The sequence below is a fragment of the Sus scrofa genome, chromosome 1, assembly GCF_054392235.1.
Source record: "Sus scrofa isolate SSC_HxYL_T2T_F1_AM1 chromosome 1, Sscrofa_HxYL_maternal_Yorkshire_Landrace_v2.0, whole genome shotgun sequence".
Lineage (NCBI taxonomy): Eukaryota > Metazoa > Chordata > Mammalia > Artiodactyla > Suidae > Sus > Sus scrofa.
The window spans coordinates 211,076,135-211,096,884 of record NC_139383.1 but is presented as its reverse complement, the minus strand read 5'-3'; the positions used below and the strand labels follow the sequence as shown (position 1 = coordinate 211,096,884).

At 36.1% G+C, this 20,750-nt stretch overlaps 1 long non-coding RNA gene across 3 annotated transcripts in view; it reads left to right on the top strand.

Moving 5' to 3' along the window:
* LOC146406980 (uncharacterized) overlaps nt 1-20,750 on the top strand; it is a 391,187-nt gene that overhangs the window by 159,525 nt on the left and 210,912 nt on the right. The window contains exon 4 of one of the 3 annotated variants that reach the window (XR_014820692.1): nt 2,109-2,192. The exons of the other annotated variants lie outside the window; for them this stretch is intronic. This is a non-coding gene — a long non-coding RNA (uncharacterized LOC146406980). The remainder of the gene's footprint in view (nt 1-2,108; nt 2,193-20,750) is intronic. 3 annotated transcript variants of the gene reach the window in all.

The following is a 20,750-nucleotide window of genomic DNA, read 5'->3' as shown; positions in this document are numbered from 1 at the left end:
ATCCTGGCCTTATCTTTATCAACATTTTCTCTTAAAAGCACCTCCTGGAGAAAGAGAAACTGAGACCTAAGAAAATAATACTGAGCTTGATACTTAATGAGTCTGGGGTGGGAAGGTTTGGTTTGAGGGGTGAGGGTGTTCTCATTGGCTGTGGGATAAGAATTCTGAAACCTAAACACTTGATGTCTAACCACCAGAACCTTGTCCCTTTGGACAAAGTATTTCATGAAGAAACTGAGGGTAGTGAGGCAAATAAATGTTTTTTTTAAAGAGAGAAAAGATGGAAGATTGGTGTGGAGAAAGCACAGGCAAGGTTTATGAAGAGATAAGAGAGAGAAGGTAGGTGTGGAGAAAGCTCAGGGTAGGGGGTGGAGAGGGAGAGAGACAAAGAGAAAGAGTGAGAGGAAGGGAGCAACACATGCTTTGGAGGTCATTTAAGTCACTTGTATGGGGACAGACCTTCTGGGCCCCCTCTGGCCAGTCATCTTGCTTCATCTGGCTTTGGCCTGACTCAGGGCCTTTCCCTGTGTGCATGCACATCTTTTAGCCAGGATGGATTCTAGCCGAAGGTCTCTGGGAATTTGACAGGATGAACTGTTGTCTGGTGCCCCTTCTCTGACCCCTGAGGAACCGTTCTGTGATGTGTAGTTCCTGAGGCCTCCTTAACCTCATGAACAAGAAATAGGTGATCTCTCTTTTATCTAAGCAGGATGCAGCTTTTATCTTGAAATTATCTGTCCATCAGGAACAGATTACAGTTGCTCACCTGGGACCCATCTATCTCCTGCTTCAAGGGGCCCTGTCTTCTTTTCTGGCTCTGAGTTTCAGCTGGTACTGAAGCCAAACACCCTATGGAATAGGGTTAGGAAGAGTGGTCTGGATGCCTGCCCGTGGGAGCTCATGACACCCTTGTATTATATGAACTTCTGTACTTATTGTGAGGGAGGCCCCTTGGGCTGCTAAGATGAGTGTCCTTGTTGGGCAGTCCTGGTTGGGTGACCAGATACTTAATCTAGGTCCTTTTCTCACTTCATTATGAATCTTAGGTCACTTCCTTGGAATGTGATTTTTTGAAATTTTAATAAACTCACACATAATATTTTTAAGTGAAAAAAAATCAGTACAACAATAATGGAGTTGTCAGATAATTTATTCTAGCTTTATAAATTTCTGTTATATTTGGGAGGTGGTTTCCAATGCCTACAGAACTTTGAAAAATATATTTCAGCTTCAAGACAGATGACAATAATTTAACAATCGGCAGGCCTATATAGTAACTTCTACTTTTATATCACTGGTCATAACAGTGTCAAATATTTATGATTAAATCTAAGAGTAGCAAGGAGGTTAATACTTTCAGTTGTATACTTTGCCATTTAGAATAAAATTGAGGTTGTGAATAAATAAGGAGAAAATTATTATTAGGCAATTATCTATGTTTGCTGAGGTATCTTTAATAAATGACAGTTATCAATAGTAATAGCCAATATTATTAACCCTTTTTACAGATGGGAAAGATAGATTGGATAATTAAATAACTTACCTTAGGTCAGGGAGCTAGTGCGCACTAAAACTCTAGCAGTTTTTGAACTTATCAGTCTGGTTCCAAACTGTGCTCTTAACTATTCTACAAGAAAAGTTCCAAAATGTGTAAATAGTCTTAAAGCATATGCACATACATTTGTATATTTTAGGGGTAAATATCATACTTCAGCTAAGAATGTCAAGAGGGCTAAACTCTTTAGGAAAAGCTATTACATGTTCTTGTTTACTCTTTAACTCTTTAACAGCTTCTTTCAAATTATTATTAATATATATATATTTTAATGGCTGCACCTGTGGCAAATGGAAGTTCCTGGGCCAGAGATTGAATCTGAGCTGCAGCTGTGACCTCTGCTGTAGCTGTGGCAGTGCTGGATCCTTTAACCCACTGGGTCATGTGGGGGATTGAATTTATGGCCTCTCTTCAGCGCCCAGCCGCTGCAGTTGGATTCTTAATCCATTGCCACAGCGGGAACTCCTCTTAAAAATTATTCTAAGAAGAAATTTCAAGTGATATAAAATTGCACATCCAATCAAATTGAAAATGTTGTATGTACTGTATACAGATGCAGTATGGAAATACAAAATGGATGCAATGAAAAGCAAGTTTCTTACCCTAGACTCCAAGTTTCTAGTCTCCCTTTCCAGAGGTAAGTACTCACCTGTCAGGAACTGTTATTATTCCCCTGTATCCAAACCTCCTTTCTTCTTTTCAAAAACTGACCATCTGATTTTACCCAACATCATTCTTTCTAGCCTTCTTTACAGCTAGGTGTGGACATTTGTCTAAATTCCAGGTAGTGGGGTACTGGTGGTGTCATGTTTGTAAATACCAAATTATATCTTTTTAAAAGGAACATGATTTACATTCTTTTTCTTTCCATGGTCTATAAAGTGACCGAAGTGGGGCTAGTCCACCTAAATTATGCAGTGCAGAGCAAATGGAACTATTCCTGAATTAAAGAGAATCCACCCATTTAAAGAGTATCTACAACTCAGCTCTGGACTGTTTTTTAAGAAAAAATTTTATCCTTTTTTGAGTTAATGCACATACTAAATTGCTATAACAAAGGGTCACCAAAATAAAAAATAACATTTTTTGATCTATAATTTCTAAAATTACTTCTGAGTTCATTTGATAAAGACTAATGATAATATATAAATACATGTTTTGGCTTCATAAATATCTTTGAATTTCCCAAGCCTGAAATTTCCAAAAGGAAAGACTGTTGATCAAATTTCTCATATATCAACACTCTTTGTTAAGAGGTAAGGTTTATTTTACATGTTCTTTTCTAAAAGATAAAATGCTAATAAGCAAAAGTTAATAAATTTGATTGACTTTGCTTTTCTGGAAGAAAGTCTACTTTTAACATTTTTAGGGTGGATGATACGATGGGGGCACAATAAAGACTTGGGCATGTTTTTTTTCCCCAATCTTTGTAAATGGAACAGTCACATTTTCTTATCTGAGTGAAAAGAACAAATTGGCTTTGTGTTGCATGTGTGGCTTTTTGTAGATGTTTTAAGTGACCAAAACAAGACAGATGCCTCCCAAACTGAGATTTTGTTTCTTCTTCTTTTAATAAGTTTTATTAACATAGTTCCAGAGATTATTTTATAGTTCAAGTGAGTTGAAAAACAGCAAATTGAGTGAGAAATTTGGTTAGAACCACATCTGTTACTAAGCTGACTTCCAAGCCAGTTGATCTTGTCTTTTGCTGTTTTCTACCTTCTATGCTGAGAGAATGCACTTATTCTTAATGTTTTCTGAGATCCTGCATAAACTCCACAGAAAACAGGGAGGAAATGTAAAACGGATCAAAATATGTTCAATGACTTTTTATGCACTTTTTAATTTCCTTTCATCTCTGTTCCTTTAAAGTTTTCATTGCATGAGTTAGTGTTTATTTTTGTAGTGGTTGCAGTCGTTTTTCATATACAACCAAACACCTTGTAGAAAAGAAAAAAAAAACAGTTCAAGGTCAGTGCAGGATTATAGAGACTAATTAGAGAAACCATAAGGAAAACATGAACCTAAAGGCACATGGCTGTTTTATCCTAGTTCAGAGGATGAAAAGCTCTTTTAGTTTCTCCTTAAGTATAATGTTTGTTCTATTTATAGTTTACTAAAATTGACTGACAAGACTGGTTGAGAAAGTAAGGTTAAAATCCTTTTTTAAAATGTTCTTATGAATTCGTATTTATTATAGAATAAAATGTATATATTTGATGGGCATAACAGAGAATATTCCACAGCTCAAGACTGTATTGTACAGAACTGAGTCATTTTTCTCCTTCCCTGATAATGTTGGTAGTTGAGTATATAAAGTTGGGAGAGGAAAGTCAGTCACATTGAAGCTTCTGAAGCAGATGTCAGTCTCAAATTTTGAACAGTTTCTTCATGTGTTTTAAACATGTGTTTTTAAAAAAGGAAATGAAAAAAGATCTTGACAATCTTTACATATATTTTGGCTTGAAGGATGGAAGTTTCTGAGTGAGCTTTAAATACTCTTAATGACTTCTATCCTTCTGTTGCCATGTAGAAACATGAACCTATTATAAATTTAGCCTCTGCCTGGTTTCCATTTGAGTCAGAAGGCTATGATCTTTATTCAGAGGTTTTGTTTTGTAGGGTAAGAAGTTGATTTGCCACCTTTACCATCTCTATCATCTGCTCAACTCTGCATCCCTCCCCTGTGGCCACTGCCATCACTGCCTACCTTGTCTGATAACACTCCTTAGAGCTTTTAAGTGAGTTTAAGAGAGCATTTGCTTATAGATCAAAGTTAGAAATAGTGTTCATTAGTGAGTTAATGGAGTTTTCTGTAGTTCATTTGTCTTTCCGTTATTCTCTCTCTTTTCTGTAATTTGTCCTATGTCTCTTACTACAGTGCCTCCTTTTCTCAGTGTCTCTCAATGGGAGTTCTGTTGGCAGCTTGGGTGAGACAGTGCAGACAAAAGTATAGAATGTTGCTTCTCCTTTTTTGACATTTGGCAACCCTGGCTTCCACTCACTAAATGTTGTAGCACTTCACAACATTTAGCCATTAGAAAAGCAAAAACATTTCCTCATATTTCCAGTACCTTATAGGAAGCTAGTACCAGCCCTTGTTGAGGACCATTGATAGACTGAATATATAATGGTAGAATATATGTATTTATACTGATCAAGCATTAATGTCTACTCTGTGGCTAGTATTGTGACATATTTGAAGCATATAAAAGTCAAGACATGAAAACAAGACAAATAGCAAATAAATTGGGGCTCCAGATTTATTCATACTGTAATTTTTAAATCATCTGCTGTTGTTCTGATTTTCTTTAAGAGCTATAATCCTCTGAGTACCAAAGAAAAATTGTTTCATTTTATGATCTCGCCATAATCAACAATTTCACTGAATTCCTATGTAACCCAAATTTCTCTTGGATGCCTCAGGAAAACACTGTCTTTTCAGATTTGCTCCATTGCTAGGAAGTGTTCAGATATATAGGGAAAGGGAGGCTGAAGGCCTTGACAGCAGAGAAAATGGGGCCCTCTAATCATCCTGTTACTCTTTAGATACTCATTATAGGTTTGCTTCTTGGACTGATTCCTGCCTCATTGCAACTATTTTTTAGCTGTTTGAATAAACATGTGATCTTCCAGGTGAAACTCAGGGTTCTGGAAGCGCTATTGGTCTTTGAGCTCAAAGTCCTCCCAAGAGACAGCCTCTTTCTCAGAATCTAGGGAGTTTTTTTTTTTTTTTTAAACTTTCTTTTCCCCATGTACAAAGACGTATTGGTCTCTTGCACGTAGGCCTTGGAAAGATGGAAGGACCATTTTTCAGCTTTACCTGTATACTTGCCTTTCAATACTGCCTTAGCTCTGATACCCAGGAGCTGAATTGGAAATGTCAGTGTGCAAACATCTATGGGCTTACTCTCTCTCCTTACTGCTTCACCGCTACCTGGATGTTCTTGGCCACCTCTGTACTTTTCCTGGAGGTTCTGAATGTTACCCTCCTTCCACATCTTAACCCAAGTTTTTAGGACTGCAAGAGATGGGAAATTTCCTTCTTCTGCTTCCTCTCTGGACCGTTCTTATATAAATTGTGAAGTATGCCAGACATCTGTTTCAGAAATACCAGGATTTCAAACTTATTCTTTGCTGTAATCTTTTATTTTGAGCAAAACAGATGAATATTAACTATTTTTAATATATTTATTCCTCTTATGAATATTAGAAAAAAAATCATTCCTGGACAGATGGCTACATTTGGCTTTGGCTTTTAGGGAAGAAACTTATATTAGGAAAATACATATATACACAAATGTATATATGGAAATTTGTGTATTGAGAAAATCATATGAATTTATTTTTTTGTTAGTAGCAATGTGTAGCAGCCATGTTTGTATATACACATGTATATATACATTGAACAGATCAATTGTTATCTGTGGATGCTGTGGAACATGGGAAAATTGAATTAAATCTAACATGAGTATGGTATTAAATATGACACATAGCTATACTATGAATGTAAATAAAAGAAGAGAGATGGAACAATTAGCACTGTGCATATTAATATTTCTGATAACATAATATGATTTTAAACCACCAATATAGTAACTGTTTATATAAAGGGATATAAAGGCTCAAAAAGAACCATTATAAGGGCTTTTTAAATTCTCTCTCTAAAAGAGTCATAGAAAAATCTCTACAAATGTGGACAAATAAGGAAGAAAATATATTAAATGAAAGAAGCTCTTTGTAGTAGTTATTTTATTATTTTTTAAAAAGCATTATTTTCTAATTAGTGATTTTGTTGTTTGCTAGTACATGTTAGAGGAAGTATAGTAGAAGGTATCCAAAAGTTAGCAAGATTTTTTTAAGAGAAAAATTATAATTGGTAAAGTACTTATTTATCCAGATAACTTCCTTTTCCCTCAGCCAATTGTAAAAAGATGACGCTCATTCAGATTTAAGAGTAGAAAGCCTCTCTGTTGCTTGTGAATTATTAGGATTTCCAGAGAACAGATTGAGAGCCACCACAGATTATGAATTCTATTCTCAGCAGTTGCTTATTTTAAAAGAACATTGTTGCTTTGTTTTCTTTTTTCCAGTTAATTTGGTAATAATCCTGTAGAATAAAGTTTATTTTTAGCAATTGATTTTTTTTTTTTTTTTTTCTTTTCAGGGCTGCACATGCAGGCATACGGAAGTTCCCAACTAGGGGTCGGATTGGAGCTGCAGCTGTTGGCCCACACCACAGCTCACTGTAATGCTGGATCCTTAATCCACTGAGTGAGGCCACATCCTCATGGATACTAGCTGGGTTTGTAACCTGCTGAGCTGCAACAGGAACTCCCAATTTTTAGCAGTCAATTTAGATGGAAATTGTGATTTAGGCAATATAATTTTTTTTCAAGAATTTTCCATGAGTGTGTTTTTTATTTATCTGTTTAAACCTAAAATATTATATATTAAAATACTGTGTGTTTGCAGGACTTTTCCACATTTCACATTTTTCCTCATTAACTCATAAAATTTAAATGGATCATGTTAAAAAGGTATATATGCGATAGAAAAATGTCTTCTCAAAGATGTCCATGTTCTAATCCCCAGCATCTGCTACATATTAACTTACATGGAATGGAGGAAATTAAGGCTGCTAATCAACTGAGTTTGAAATGGGGAGATTATCCTGGATTTTATGGGTTGTCTCAGTGTAATCACAAAGATACTTGAACTTGTAAGAGAGGTAGAAGAGTGATGCTTTGTGAGAAAGCCTTGGCCAGCAATTGCTAGCTTTGAAATGAAGGACACAAGTTAAGGAATGTAAGCAACCTCTAGAAACAGAAAAAACAGAATATGGAGTCTAGAGTCGCCAGAAAGAAATGTTGCCCTGTCAAAACCTTGATTTTAACATAGCAGGATCCATTTCAGATTTCGACCTCCCAAACTTTAAAAGGATAAATTCACATGATTTTAAGTTTCTGAGTTTTTGAAATTTGCTACAGCAACAGTACAACCTAATAGTGTGTTATTCAAGTAAGAGTATTTGACTTGTGTCAGAATCTAAAGTTGAGTTGCAGTTCTTCCTTTTTGTTGAGTAACTTTGAGCAAGTTATTAAAATTCTTTAATGATACATAACATCACATCTAAAATAGGAAGAGTAACTATTACCTTTCAAGATATAAAAGTAAGTAGAATAATATATGCTTGTCTTAAATCTGAAATATATATTAAGTAGTTAAGATAGATACTATTTTATAGTCTCTGGAAATCAAGATTATTAAGAAAAAATAAAGTCTCACATTTTACGGCATTTATGTTCTTATCTAGAAGACAGACAATAAAATGAACAAATAAAAATATAAAATATATTATTACCATAGAAATAGTAGCATATTCTTGGGGGAATGCCAAGAGATTTACCCAGAAAATCATTCGAGAGGTTATATCTGAGATGGATCTTAAAAGATGAATAACGTATTGTGTAGTGAATGTTAATTTATCTGGAACGTCATCACTACATCTTAAGTTCTAGTTCGAAATATGTATTTCTAATAATGTTAAGAAAATATTAATTTATTCCTTTAAAATGTTTTTGCTTTTTATTTTTAAATGTTTTAAAATTTTATACATATATTTGTATTTTTAAAAATTGAAGTGTAATCAATTTACAATGTAGAGTTAGTTTAAGGTGTATAGTAGGGTGATTCAGCTATACCTTATATATGTATTGTTTTCATATTAATTTTCACTATAAGTTAGTGAAAGATACTGAGTATATTTCCTTATTCTATACAGTAAGTCCTTGTTAGTTACCTGTTTTATATATCGTAATGTGTATGTGTTAATCCAGTTCCTAAATTGATCCCTCCCCACCCTTTCTCCTTTGGTACCAAAAATTTGTTTTCTAAATCTGTGAGTCTCTTTCTGTTTTGTAAATAATTTCCTTTGTATCTTTTTTAATATTCTACATAGGAATAACATCATATTATATTTGTCTTTCTGTGTCTGCTTTATTTCACTTGGTATGATAATCTCTAAGTTTATCCATATTGCTGCAAATGCCATTATTTCTTTCTTTCTTTATGGCTGAGTAATATTCTATCATATAATATATACCATATCTTCTTTGTCCATTCCATGCCAATGGACATTTAGGTTGCTTCCATGTCTTGGTTATTATAAATAATGCTGTTATGAACATTGAAGTGCATTTATTTTTTTTTGAATTATAGTTTTCTACAGATATATACCAACAAGTGGGTTTATTGGATCAGATGGTAGTTCTATATTTCATTTTAGAAGGTACCTTCTCATACTGTTCTCCATAGTGGTTCTACAAATTTACATTCCCACCAATGGAGTAAGGAGGAGTCCCTTTTCTCCATACCCTTTTGAACACTTATTGTTTATAAATTTCTTTGATGATGGCCATTCTGACCAGTGTGAAATGATACTTCACTGTAGTTTTTATTTGCATTTCTCTGATAATTAGTGATATGACTTATCTTTCATGTACTTTTTGACCATCTGTTTGTGTGCTTTGGAGAAATGTTTATTTTGATCCACTCATTTTTTGATTGTGTTACTTCTTTGTTTATGTTTTTTTGATATAGAGTGGCTGGTTGTATATTTAGGAGATTAATCCCTTATTGGTCACTTCATTTACAAAGATTTTCTCCTATTCTGTGGATGTCTCTTCATTTTGTCTAAGGTTTCTTTTGCTGTGAAAAATATTTTAAATTTAATTAGGTCCCACTTGTTTTTTTTTTTAATTTTTATTAATATAGGAGGTGGATCTGAAAAGATATTGCTATGGTTTATGTCAAAGAGTGTTGTATGTTTCCCTCTTAAGAGCTTTATAATATCTGGTCTTATATTTACCTTTTTCAATCCATTTTGAATTTATTTTTGTCATGGTGTAAGAGAATGAGCTAATTTCATTCTTTTACATGTAGCTGTCCAGTTTTCCCAGCACTACTTATTGAAGAGACTGTGTTTTCTCTATTGTATATTCTTACCTCATTTGCCGTAGACTAATACACCATAAATGTGTGGGTTTATTTCTGGATTTTCTATCCTTTTCCATTGATCTATAACTCTGTTTTGGTGCCAGAACCATACAGTTTTGATGACTATAGCTTTGTAGTATAGTCTGAGGTCAGGGAGCCTGCTTCTCCAGTTCTGATTTTCTTTTTAAATTTTGCTTTGTTTGTTCAGGGTCTTTTGTGTTTCCATACAAATTTTAAAATATTTTATTCTATGGAGCTCCCTTTGTGGAGTAGTGGAAATGAATCAGACTAGAATCCATGAGGATGTGGGTCAGGGATCCAGTGTTGCCATGAGCTGTGGTATGGGTTGCAGATGCAGCTAGGATCCTCCTGTTGCTGTGACTGTGGTCTAGGCTGGCAGCTGTAGCTCTGATTCGACCCCTAGCATGGGAATTTCCATGTGCCATGGGTGCAGCCCTTAAAAGCCAAAAAAAAAAAAAAAAAAAAAAGTAGTAGTATTTTCTGTGAAGCATGTCCTGGGTGATTTTATAGGGACTGCCTTGAATCTGTGATTGCCTTGAGTATAGTATAGCCATTTTGACAGTATTTATTTTTCTAATCCAAGAGCATGGTATATCTTTCCATCTGTTTGTATCATCTTTGATTTCTTTCATCAGCATCTTACAGTTTTTGAAACACAGTTCTTTTGCTTCCATAGGTAGGTTTATTGCTGTGTATTTTATTGTCTTTGATGCGTTGGTAAATAGAATTGTTTCCTTAATTGCTCTTTCTGATCTTTTATTAGTGTATAGGAATGCAAGAGATTTCTGTGTATTCATTTTGAATCTTGCACCTTTATCAAATTCATTAATGAGCTCCAGTAATTTTCTGGATTTTATGTATATAGTATCATATTATCTTCAAACACTGAAAGTTTTACCTCTTGTTCATCAATTTGGATTCTTTTTATTTCTTTTATTTCTCTGATTGTCATGGCCAGTTCTTCTAAAACTGTGCTGAATAAAAGTGACAAGGGTGGGCATCCTTGTCTTGTTACTGATCTTATAGGACATGCTTTCACCTTTTCACTCTTGAGTATGATGTTATTTGTGGGTTTTTCATATATGTCATTTATTATATTGAGTTATGTTCCCTCTATGCCTGCTTCCTGGAGAGTTATTATCATAAATGGATGTTGAATTTTATCTAAAGCTTTTATTGCATCTATTGAGATTATCCTATGATTTTTATTCTTCAGTTTGTTATTGTGGTGTCTCATACTTATTGATTCATAAATATTGAAAAATCCTTGCATCACTGGTATAAGTCTCATTTAATCAAGGGTGTATAATCCTTTTTTTTTTTTTTTTTTTTTTTTTTTTTTGTCTTTTCGCTATTTCTTGGGCTGCTCCCGCGGCACATGGAGGTTCCCAGGCTAGGGATCGAATAGGAGCTGTAGCCACCAGCCTATGCCAGAGCCACAGCAACGTGGGATCCGAGCCATGTCTGCAACCTACACCACAGCTCACTGCACCGCCGGATCATTAACCCACTAAGCAAGGGCAGGGACTGAACCTGCAACCTCACGGTTCCTAGTCAGATTCGTTAACCACTGCGCCACGACAGGAACTCTGTATAATCCTTTTAATATATTGTTGGATTTGGTTTGCTAGAATTTTTTGAGAATTTTTGCATCTATGTTCATCAGTGATATTGGCCTGTAATTTTCTTTTTCTGTGGTATCTTTATCTGGTTTTGGTATCAGGTGATGGTGGCCTCATAGAATGAAATAAGAAGTGTTCCTTCCTTCGCAGTTTTTTGGAATAGTTTCAAAAGGATAGGTGTTAACCCATCTCTAAATGTTTGATAGAATTTACCTGTGAAACCATCTGATTCTGGACTTTTGTTTGGTGGGAATTTTTAAATTGCTGATTCAATTTCAGTGCCAGTATTTGGTGTATTCATATGTTCTATTTCTTTCTGGTTTAGTATTGAGAGATTTTACCTTTCTAAGAACTAATCCATTTCTACTAGGTTGTCCATTTTATTGGCATATAGTTTCTAGTAGACTCTCATGGTCCTTTATGTTTTTGCAGTCTTGGCTCTAACTTCACCTTTTTCATTTCTGATTTTACTCCTTTAAACCCTCTCCTTTTGTTCTTGATGAGTCTTGCTAAAGTTTTATTGATTTTGTTTGCCTTTTCAAAGAACCAACTTTTTGTTTCATTGATCTTTTCTATTTTTTGTCTCTGTTTCATTTATTTCTGCTCTGATCTTTATGATTTCTTTCCTTCTATTAACTTCGGGTTTTATTTATTCTTCTTTCTCTAGTTGCTTTAGGTATAAGGTTAGGTTTTTCATTTAATATTTTTCTTATTTCCTGAGGTAAGCTTGTGTCACTATAAACTTCCCTCTTAGAACTACTTTTGCTGCATATCATAGGTTTTAACTCATTTTGTTTTTGTTTTCATTTGTCTGTCTGTAGGTATTTTTTGATTTTCTCTTTGATTTCTGTATTGATCCATTGGGTGTTGAGTAGCATATTGTTTAGCCTACATGTGTTTGTAGGGTTTTTTTTGTAGTTTTTTCTTATATTTGATTTCTAATCTCTTAGTGTTGTGATTGGAAAAGATGCTTGATAGGATTTCAGTTTTCTTAAATTTACTGAGGCTTGCTTTGTGCCAAGCATGTAATCTATTCTGGGGAATGCTTATAAGGACTTAAAAAATGTACTTTCCTGCTATGGGATGGAATTAATGTATAAATATCAGTTAAGTATTTTGTCTAATTTTTAATCGAAGGTCCTATGTTTCCTTATTAATCTTCTTTCTAGATAATCTGTCCATTGATATAAGTAGTGTATTAAGATATCCCACTATTATTTTATTACTGTTTATTTCTCCTTTTATGTCTGATAACATATACCTTATATGGTGAGGTGTTCCTATGTTATATATATTTATAATTGTTATATCTTTTTATTGGAATGATCACTTGATCAGTATGTAGTGTCTTTGTTTCTTGGAACAGTTTTCATTTTAAAGTCTATTTTATATGATATGATAAGGGTTAATCCTGTATCTTACTTCACCTTTCTTTTGATTTCCATTTGCATGAAATACCTATTTCCATTCCCCCCTCACTTTCAGTCTGTATGTGTCCCTAGATCTGAAGTGTGTCTCTTGTAGATAGCACATATATGGTCTTGTTTTTATATCCATTCAGCCAGTCTCTGTCTTTTGGTTGGAGCATTTAATCCATTTACATTTAGGGTAATTATCAACATGTATGTTCTTACTGTCACTTATGCATTTAATACCGTTTTTAAAATTGTTTTGGATTTGTTTTTGTAGGTTTTTTCTCTCTTTTTTTGTTTTCTTCACTTATGATTTGATGACTATCTTGTTATTTTTTTTTTGATTCCTTTTTATTTTTTGTGTGTATATCTATTACAGATTTTTGTTTTGTAGTTATCAAGAGATTTTGTTACAGCAGTCTCTAGATGCACATGATTGTTTTAAGTTGCTGATCTTACTTTCAAATGCATTTTAAATACTCTTCATTTGTATTCTCCTCCCCTCATGATTACTAGTTTTTATATAATATTTTACATTTAAATTTGGTGTATCCCTTAACTACTTATTGTGGATACTGGTGATTTTGCAACTTTTGTCATTTACAGTCCTTACTAGTTTGTGTATGGATGATTTCCTACCTTTACTGTATATATTTCTTTAGTGGTGAGATTTTTCCTTGTGTCAATTTTTTGTTTCTAGATGTAGACTTTTCTGTCTAAAAAGTTCTTTTAGCATTTGTTTTAAAGCTGGTTTGGCAATGCTGAATTCTTTTAGCATTGTTTCTCTGTAAAGCCTTTGATTTCTCCATCAAATCTGAGCAAGAGCCTTGCTGGGTAGAGTACTCGTGGTTGTAGGTTTTTCCCTTTCATATCATCGTATTTCCTTCTGGAGAGTGTCGCCTGCAGAAAAATCACCTAATAACCTTATGGCAGTTCCTGTGTATGCTATTTTTTTGCTTTTCCCTTATTGTTTTAGACTTTTTATCTTTAATTTTTTTCATTTCGTTTACTGTGTGTCATGGCATATTCTTCTGTGGGTTAATCCTGTATAGAACTCTCAGTGCTTTCTATAAATGGGTGACTCTTTCTCTTCCAAGGTTATAGAACTTTTCAGCCATTATCTCTTCAAATATTTTCTTAGGTCCTTTCTCTTCTTCTTCTTCTTCTAGAACCCATATAATGCAAATGTTAGTGTACTTGATGTTATCTCAGATATCTTTAAATTATCTTTACTTCTTTTCATTCTATTTTCTTTATTCTGTCCCATGGCTGTGGTTTCCAGTACTCTGTGTTCCAACTCATTTATCCATTCTTCTGCTTCATTTTTGTACTATTAATTCCTTCTAGTATTTTTTCATTTCAGTTATTGTATTTTTCAACTATTTTTGGTTATTCTTTATAGTTTCTAACTTTTTTAAAATTTCTAACTTCCAGTTCTGTGCATTCATTTTTCTTCCAAGTTTTGGGCCATCTTTACAATTGTTACTCTAAACTCTGTCTTAGATTGATTACCTATCTCCACATCACTAAGTTATGTTGAGTTTTTATCTTTTTTTTTTTCATCAGGAACATATTTCTCTGCTGCCTCATTTTGTCTAAATTTCTACTTGTATTTTTATGTATGTGGTGGTTAGTTATGTTTATTGAACACAGAGAAGTGGACCTCTGTAGGGGATGTCCTATGTTTCACAGCAGCAAACTCCTCTATCATTATCCAAGAGCCAGGGGTTAATTTGGTGCCAGGGTAGGGTCTTTCCTGTGTTTGTGGATTCAGTTCCTCAGGCTGTGGGATCATAGTTTTCTTGCTTCTGATGTCTGATGGATATTGGTGAGTCTGGTCTAAAGGCTTTTGCATGGTTCTTTGCATGAGGGGCTGGTGTCTGCCCACTGGAGTGTAGAGCTAGGTCTTGGCTTTCTGGTGGGCAAGGCTTGTCTAGGGTCATGTCTAGAGGCAGCTATGGGCTCAGAAATACTTTAGGCAACCTGTCTGCATATGGGTGTGGCTCTGTTTATGCCCAGTTAGCTGTTTGGCCTGAGGTATCCCAGCACTGAAGCCTACAGCCTGTTGGGTGGGGACAGGTCCTGGTGCTAATTACCCAGGCAAGATGTCCACCTCCAGCAGATGTTATGCAGATGAATATTCCCCAATATGTTTGCCACCAGCTTTTATGTCCTTGAGATACAGGCAACCCTTGCCTCCTGAGGAGACCATTCAAGAGGAGCAGGTAGGTCTGGCCTGGGCTCCTATGAAGTTATTACTTTGACCCTTAGTCCTGGTATGCATGGAATTTTTTGTGTGCCCTTTAAGAGTAAAGTCTACGATTTTCCTAGTCCTGTGGAGCTCCAGAAATTAAGCCCCACTGGCCTTCAAAACCAAATGCTCTAGGAACTCCTTTTCCTGATACCAGACCCCTGGCTGGGGAGCCTAATATGGGGCTCAGAACTTTCCTCACTGTAGGAGAATTATTTAATTATTCTCCAATTTGTGGGTCACCTACCCATGGGATATATGATTTGATTATATATGAGTGTGCCACTCCTACCATCTTGTTATAATTTCTTTAGTTATAGAAGAATGTTTTTGGTAGTTTCCAGGGTTTTTTATTGATAGATGTTCATCAGTTCTAATTTTGGTGTGAGCTGTGGTGAGAGAAGGTGAGCTCAAGTTCCTTGTATGCTGCCACCTTGGCCTAATCTTCAAAGTGTTTTTAAAAATCAGGAATAGTTTTTGTTGTATCAAAAATTTTGGAGGAAGGCAAGATGGCAGAAGAGTAGGGGGACACACTTGCCCTCTCCCACAAACACAACAACAAAACACATCTACAGGTTAAACGACTTGCACAGTACAGCAATTAATTGCTGGCAGAAGAACCTAAACTCCAATAACAGCAAGAACCTCGTGACATATCTGGGTAAAACAAGAGAAAATAGGAGAGTGAGAGAAGGGGAATCAGGGCTGGACAGGTGCTCCCAGAAGGGAACTGTGGAGGAGAAAGGGATCCCACACCCTGGAAAGTCACCTACTCGATGGAAAGGTCAACTGAATTGGATGGATCTCCAGATGCAGAGAAGAGAGCAATGGTAAGTCTGAGGTCTGAAGAGCAGAGTGAGAACTGAACAGATCGTCTGAACTACTGGCACAGTCACCAAAAATCGAGATGCTTAGGCTGGGCACCAAGACCTTGGCTCTGGAGATTAGTCCCCGGGAATGGGCTGGGGTGGGTGGTGCGGAGACTGCTTGGGGGACTAGGAACTGGTCAGTCGGGTTGGTAGGGCAGAGACTGCCGTGGGGAACTAGGAAGCAGTCTATTGGGTTGGTAGGACAGAGACTGCCTGGGAGACTAGAAAGCAGAGCATCGTGGGTGGAGGGAGCAATACGCTAAAGGCTGGGGAGTAGAAAGCCAAATCAGAGGGAACCTGGGAGAAGAGCTGGATCTGCAGGAGAGACAAAGCACCAGTGTTGGGGAGGGGAGAGGAGGAGAGGTGGGCCACCATAGAATACTCCCCACACCACAGCGAGCTCACTTGCATGCCAGCTATCAGAAAGCTGTGCTTCCCAGTGCATCCACCCTCCCCGTACCCCAGGCACACTGGACCTGAGGCTGCCTGCCATCCTGGAGGGCTGGCTTCACCATTTGTGGGAAGCCAACCACTGCAGGAGCTTTCCCTGCCTTGGCCTGCCTGCCCTCTGGAGGAGATACAACCCCACAGAGCAGCACCCAGCACCGCCAGCCCCATGGAAAAGGCCCACAGCCCAGAAAAGCTAGAACAAGCTCGGCCTGGCCATGCAAAATCTGCCTCCCTTGCAGGGCAGTCCTGCCAGTTCTGGTAGCCCTGGGGAAGAGTCCCTTGGGTTCTCAGTGGCCCAGCTAGCTGCTACCACCCTCGGGGGTGCAGCACTCCTATGGAACAGCTGTCCAGCACTGCCAGCCCCCTGGAAGAGCCCCACAGCCCAGTCACACCAGAGCAAGCTCTGCCTGGCCAAGTAAAATCTGCTTCTATCACAGTGTGGACCTCCTATTCCTGTCTGCCCTCAGAAATTCCCCTTTGCTTCAGAGAGACCCTGTCAGCCCTGCCCACCCTCAGGAAAAGCCACGCTGCCTCAAAGAAGACCGACCAAAAATGCCAGCCCTTGGGAAACATTCCACAACAGTGCCAAGGCAAACCCTGCCCAGGCATGGGGAGTACAACTCCACCAAGAAAAAGAAAACAACAAGCAAGATGAAGAAGCTGAGAAACCACCCCCAGTTAAACCAACAGGAGAACTCACCTAAAGCAGTCAACAATGAAACAGACCTCTGCAGTCTGACAGACTTGGAGTTCAAAAGGGAAATAGTGAAAATATTGAGGAATTAAGAGAAGATGTGAATAGTAATGCAGACACCCTCAGAAAGGAACTAGAAAATATAAGGAGGAGCCAAGAAAAACTAGAAAATTCATTTGCAGAAATACAAACTGGGCTAAGGGCATTAAAAACCAGAATGAATAATGCAGAAGAATGAATTAGTGATGTGGAAGATAGAATAATGGAAATCACCTAAACAGGACAGCATACAGAAAACCAAATGAAAAAACATGAAAGCAATATAAGAATGGAATAATATAAAACAGGCCAATCTAGGCATAATAGGAATTCCAGGAGTAGAAAAGGATAAGGGGATAGAAAATATATTTGAAGAAAATATCACTGGGAACTTCCCAAATCTAAAGGATACTGATTTCAAGATAAAGGAAGCAGAGAGGACCCCAAACAAGTTGAACCCAAATAGACCCACACCAAGACACATTATAATAAAAATGGCAAAAGTTAGTGATAAAGAGATGATCCTAAAGGCAGCAAGAGAAAAGCAAAATGTTACCTATAAGGGAACCCCCATAAGGCTATCAGCTGATTTCTCTACAGAAACTCTACAGGCCAGGAGGGAATGGCAAGAGATATTTAAAGTGCTGAAAGGAAAAAATATGCAACCTAGAATACTCTATCCAGCAAGAATATCATTTAAAATAGAAGGGGAAATACAATTTTTTTTCCAACAAACAAAAGCTAAAAGAATACAGAAATACAAAACCCATTCTAAAAGAAATTTGAAAGGGCTTCCTAAAACAAAAAGAAAGGAAGAAAAGAAAGGTAAAAAAAGAGGAAGAACTAGAATTGAGGAAACCACAATCAGAGAGCAGTCACTCAAATAAGCCAGTATACAGATTTAATCATGAACATGTTTAAAAAAAAATAAAAAGAAAAAAAGAGTCATCAAAATCATAAAATGTGGGCAAGGGAAGTAAGGAAATAAATAGACTTAAAAATTATTTTTCTTTCTTTCTCTCTCTCTCTCTTTTTCTGTTTCTCTTCTTAATTTTAGTGTAGTAATGAAGTGTTTGAACCTACAGGACCATCGGGCTAAAACACACAATTATAGGAAGGGGTTAGCATACTTGAAAAACAGGGCAACCACAGATCAAAACCAAACATTGCATTCACAAAAAATGAAAAGGAGAACACTCAAGCAGAAAATAATTGGAGACCATCCAAAGGAAAAAAAAAAAAGAAATGAAGAATGGAGAATCATAGAATCAACTGGAACACGAGGTTTAAAATGGCAATAAATGATCATCTATCAATTATCACCTTAAATGTCAGTGGACTGAATGCTCCAATCAAAAGACACAGAGTGGCTGAGTGGATAAGACAAAAACTTTTAATCTGCTGCCTACAAGAAACTCACTTTAGGACAAAGGACACATAGATTGAAGGTGAAGGGGTGGGAAAAAACATTTCATGCCAATAGACGTGACAGAAAAGCAGGAGTTGCAATACTCATATCAGACAAAATAGACATTAAAACAAAAGAAATAAAGAAAGACAAAGAAGGACACTATTTAATGATTAAGGGATCCATTCAAGAAGAGGATATTACTATCGTCAACATATATGCCCCAAATACAGGAGCACCCAGGTACATAGAACAAATATTAACAGACAAAAAGAGAGTAATTGGGTATACAATCATAGTAGGAGACTTTAATACCCACTCACATCAATGGACAGATCCTCTAGACAGAAAACCAATAAAGCAACAGAGATCCTAAAGGAAACAATAGAAAAGTTAGACTTAATTGACCTCTTCAGGACACTACATCCAAAAAAATTGGAATACACATTCTTCTCAAATGCTCATGGAACATTCTCAAGAATCGCCCATATATTGGGACACAAAGCTAATTTCAACAGATTTAGGAGCATAGAAATTATTTCAAATATCTTCTCTGACCAAAATGGCATGAAACTAGAAATCAACCACAGGAAAAGGGAAGAGAAAAAACCTACTACATGGAGACTAAACAACATGCTACTAAAAAACCAATGGGTCAATGAGGAAATCAAGAAGGAAATTAAAAAATACCTTGGGAAAAACAATAATGAAGACACAACCTCTCAAAATCTATGGGATGCTGCAAAAACAGTGCTCAGAGGGAAATTCATAGCAAAACAGGCCATTCTCAAAAAAGAAGAAAGATCTCAAATGGAGAACTTAACACTCCACCTAAAAGAATTAGAAAAAGAAGAACAAAAAAGACCTAAAGTCAGCAGAAGGAAGGAAATTATAAAGATCAAAGAGGAAATCAATAAAATAGAGATTCAAAAAACAATAGAGAAAATTAATAAAACTAAGAACTTTTTCTTTGAAATGGTAAACAAAATTGACAAACCCCTGGCTAGACTCACTAAGAAGAAGAGAGAAAGAAGCCAAATAAACAAAATTATAAATGAAAAAGGAGAAATCACAACGGATACTGCACAAATACAAAATACCATAAGAGAATATGATGAACAACTATATGCCAAAAAATTTGACAATCTGGAAGAAATGGACAATTTTCTAGAAGCTTACAGATTGCCAAACTGAATCAAACAAACCAACTGAACAGAACGATCACTAGAAATGAAATTGAATATGTCATAAAAACACTCCCTACAAATAAAAGTCCAGGACCAGATGACTTCAGAGGTGAAACCAACCAAACATATAAAGAGGAATTTATACCCATCCTCCTTAAACTTTTTCAAAAGATTGAGGAAGAAGGAACACTCCCAAAGACATTCTATGAAGCCACCATCACCCTAATTCCAAAACCAGAAAAAGATACCACCAAAAAAGAAAACTATTGGCCAGTATCTTTGATGAATATAGATGCAAAAATTCTCAACAAAATTTTAACCACCCGAATCCAACAACATATCAAAAAGATCATATACCATGACCAGGTAGGGTTCATCCCAGATTTACAAGGGTGGTTCAACATACACAAATCAATCAATGTCATACACAGCATTAACAAAAGAAAAGTCAGAAACCATATGATCATCTCAATAGATGCAGAAAAAGCATTTGACAAAGTCCAACATCCATTCATGATCAAAACTCTTACCAAAGTGGGTATAGACGGATAACTCGTTAACATAGTCAAAGCCATTTATGACAAACCCACAGCAAATGTAATACTCAGTGGAGAAAAGCTGAAAGCCTTCCCACTAAAATCTGGAACTAGACAGGGATGCCCATTCTTACCACTGTTATTCAACATAGGATTGGAAGTCCCAACCACAGCAATCAGACAAACAAAGGAAATAAAAGGCATCCAAGGAGGAAGAGAAGAGATAAAACTGTCACTGGATGCAGATGACATGATACTATACATAAAGGAAACCCTAAGAACTCAACCCAAAAACTACTTGAACTGATCAACAAATTCAGCAAAGTAGCAGGATATAAGATTAACATTCAGAAATCAGTCACATTTCTGTATACTAACAATGAAATATTAGAAAAGGAATACAAAAATACAATACTTTTTAAAATTGCACCCCCAAAAAATCAAATACATGGGAATACACCTGACCAAGGACGTAAAGGACTTATATGATGAGAACTATAAAACTTAAAGAAATAAAGAAGATGTAAAAAAAATGGGAAGATATTCCATGTTCATGGATTGGAAAAATCAATATTGTAAAAATGGCTGTACTACCCAAGGCAATCTACAGATTCAAGGCAATCCCCATCAAATTGCCAATGACATTTTTCACAGAACTAGAACAAACTATCCACAAAAGACCCAGAAGTGCCATAGCAATCCTGAGGA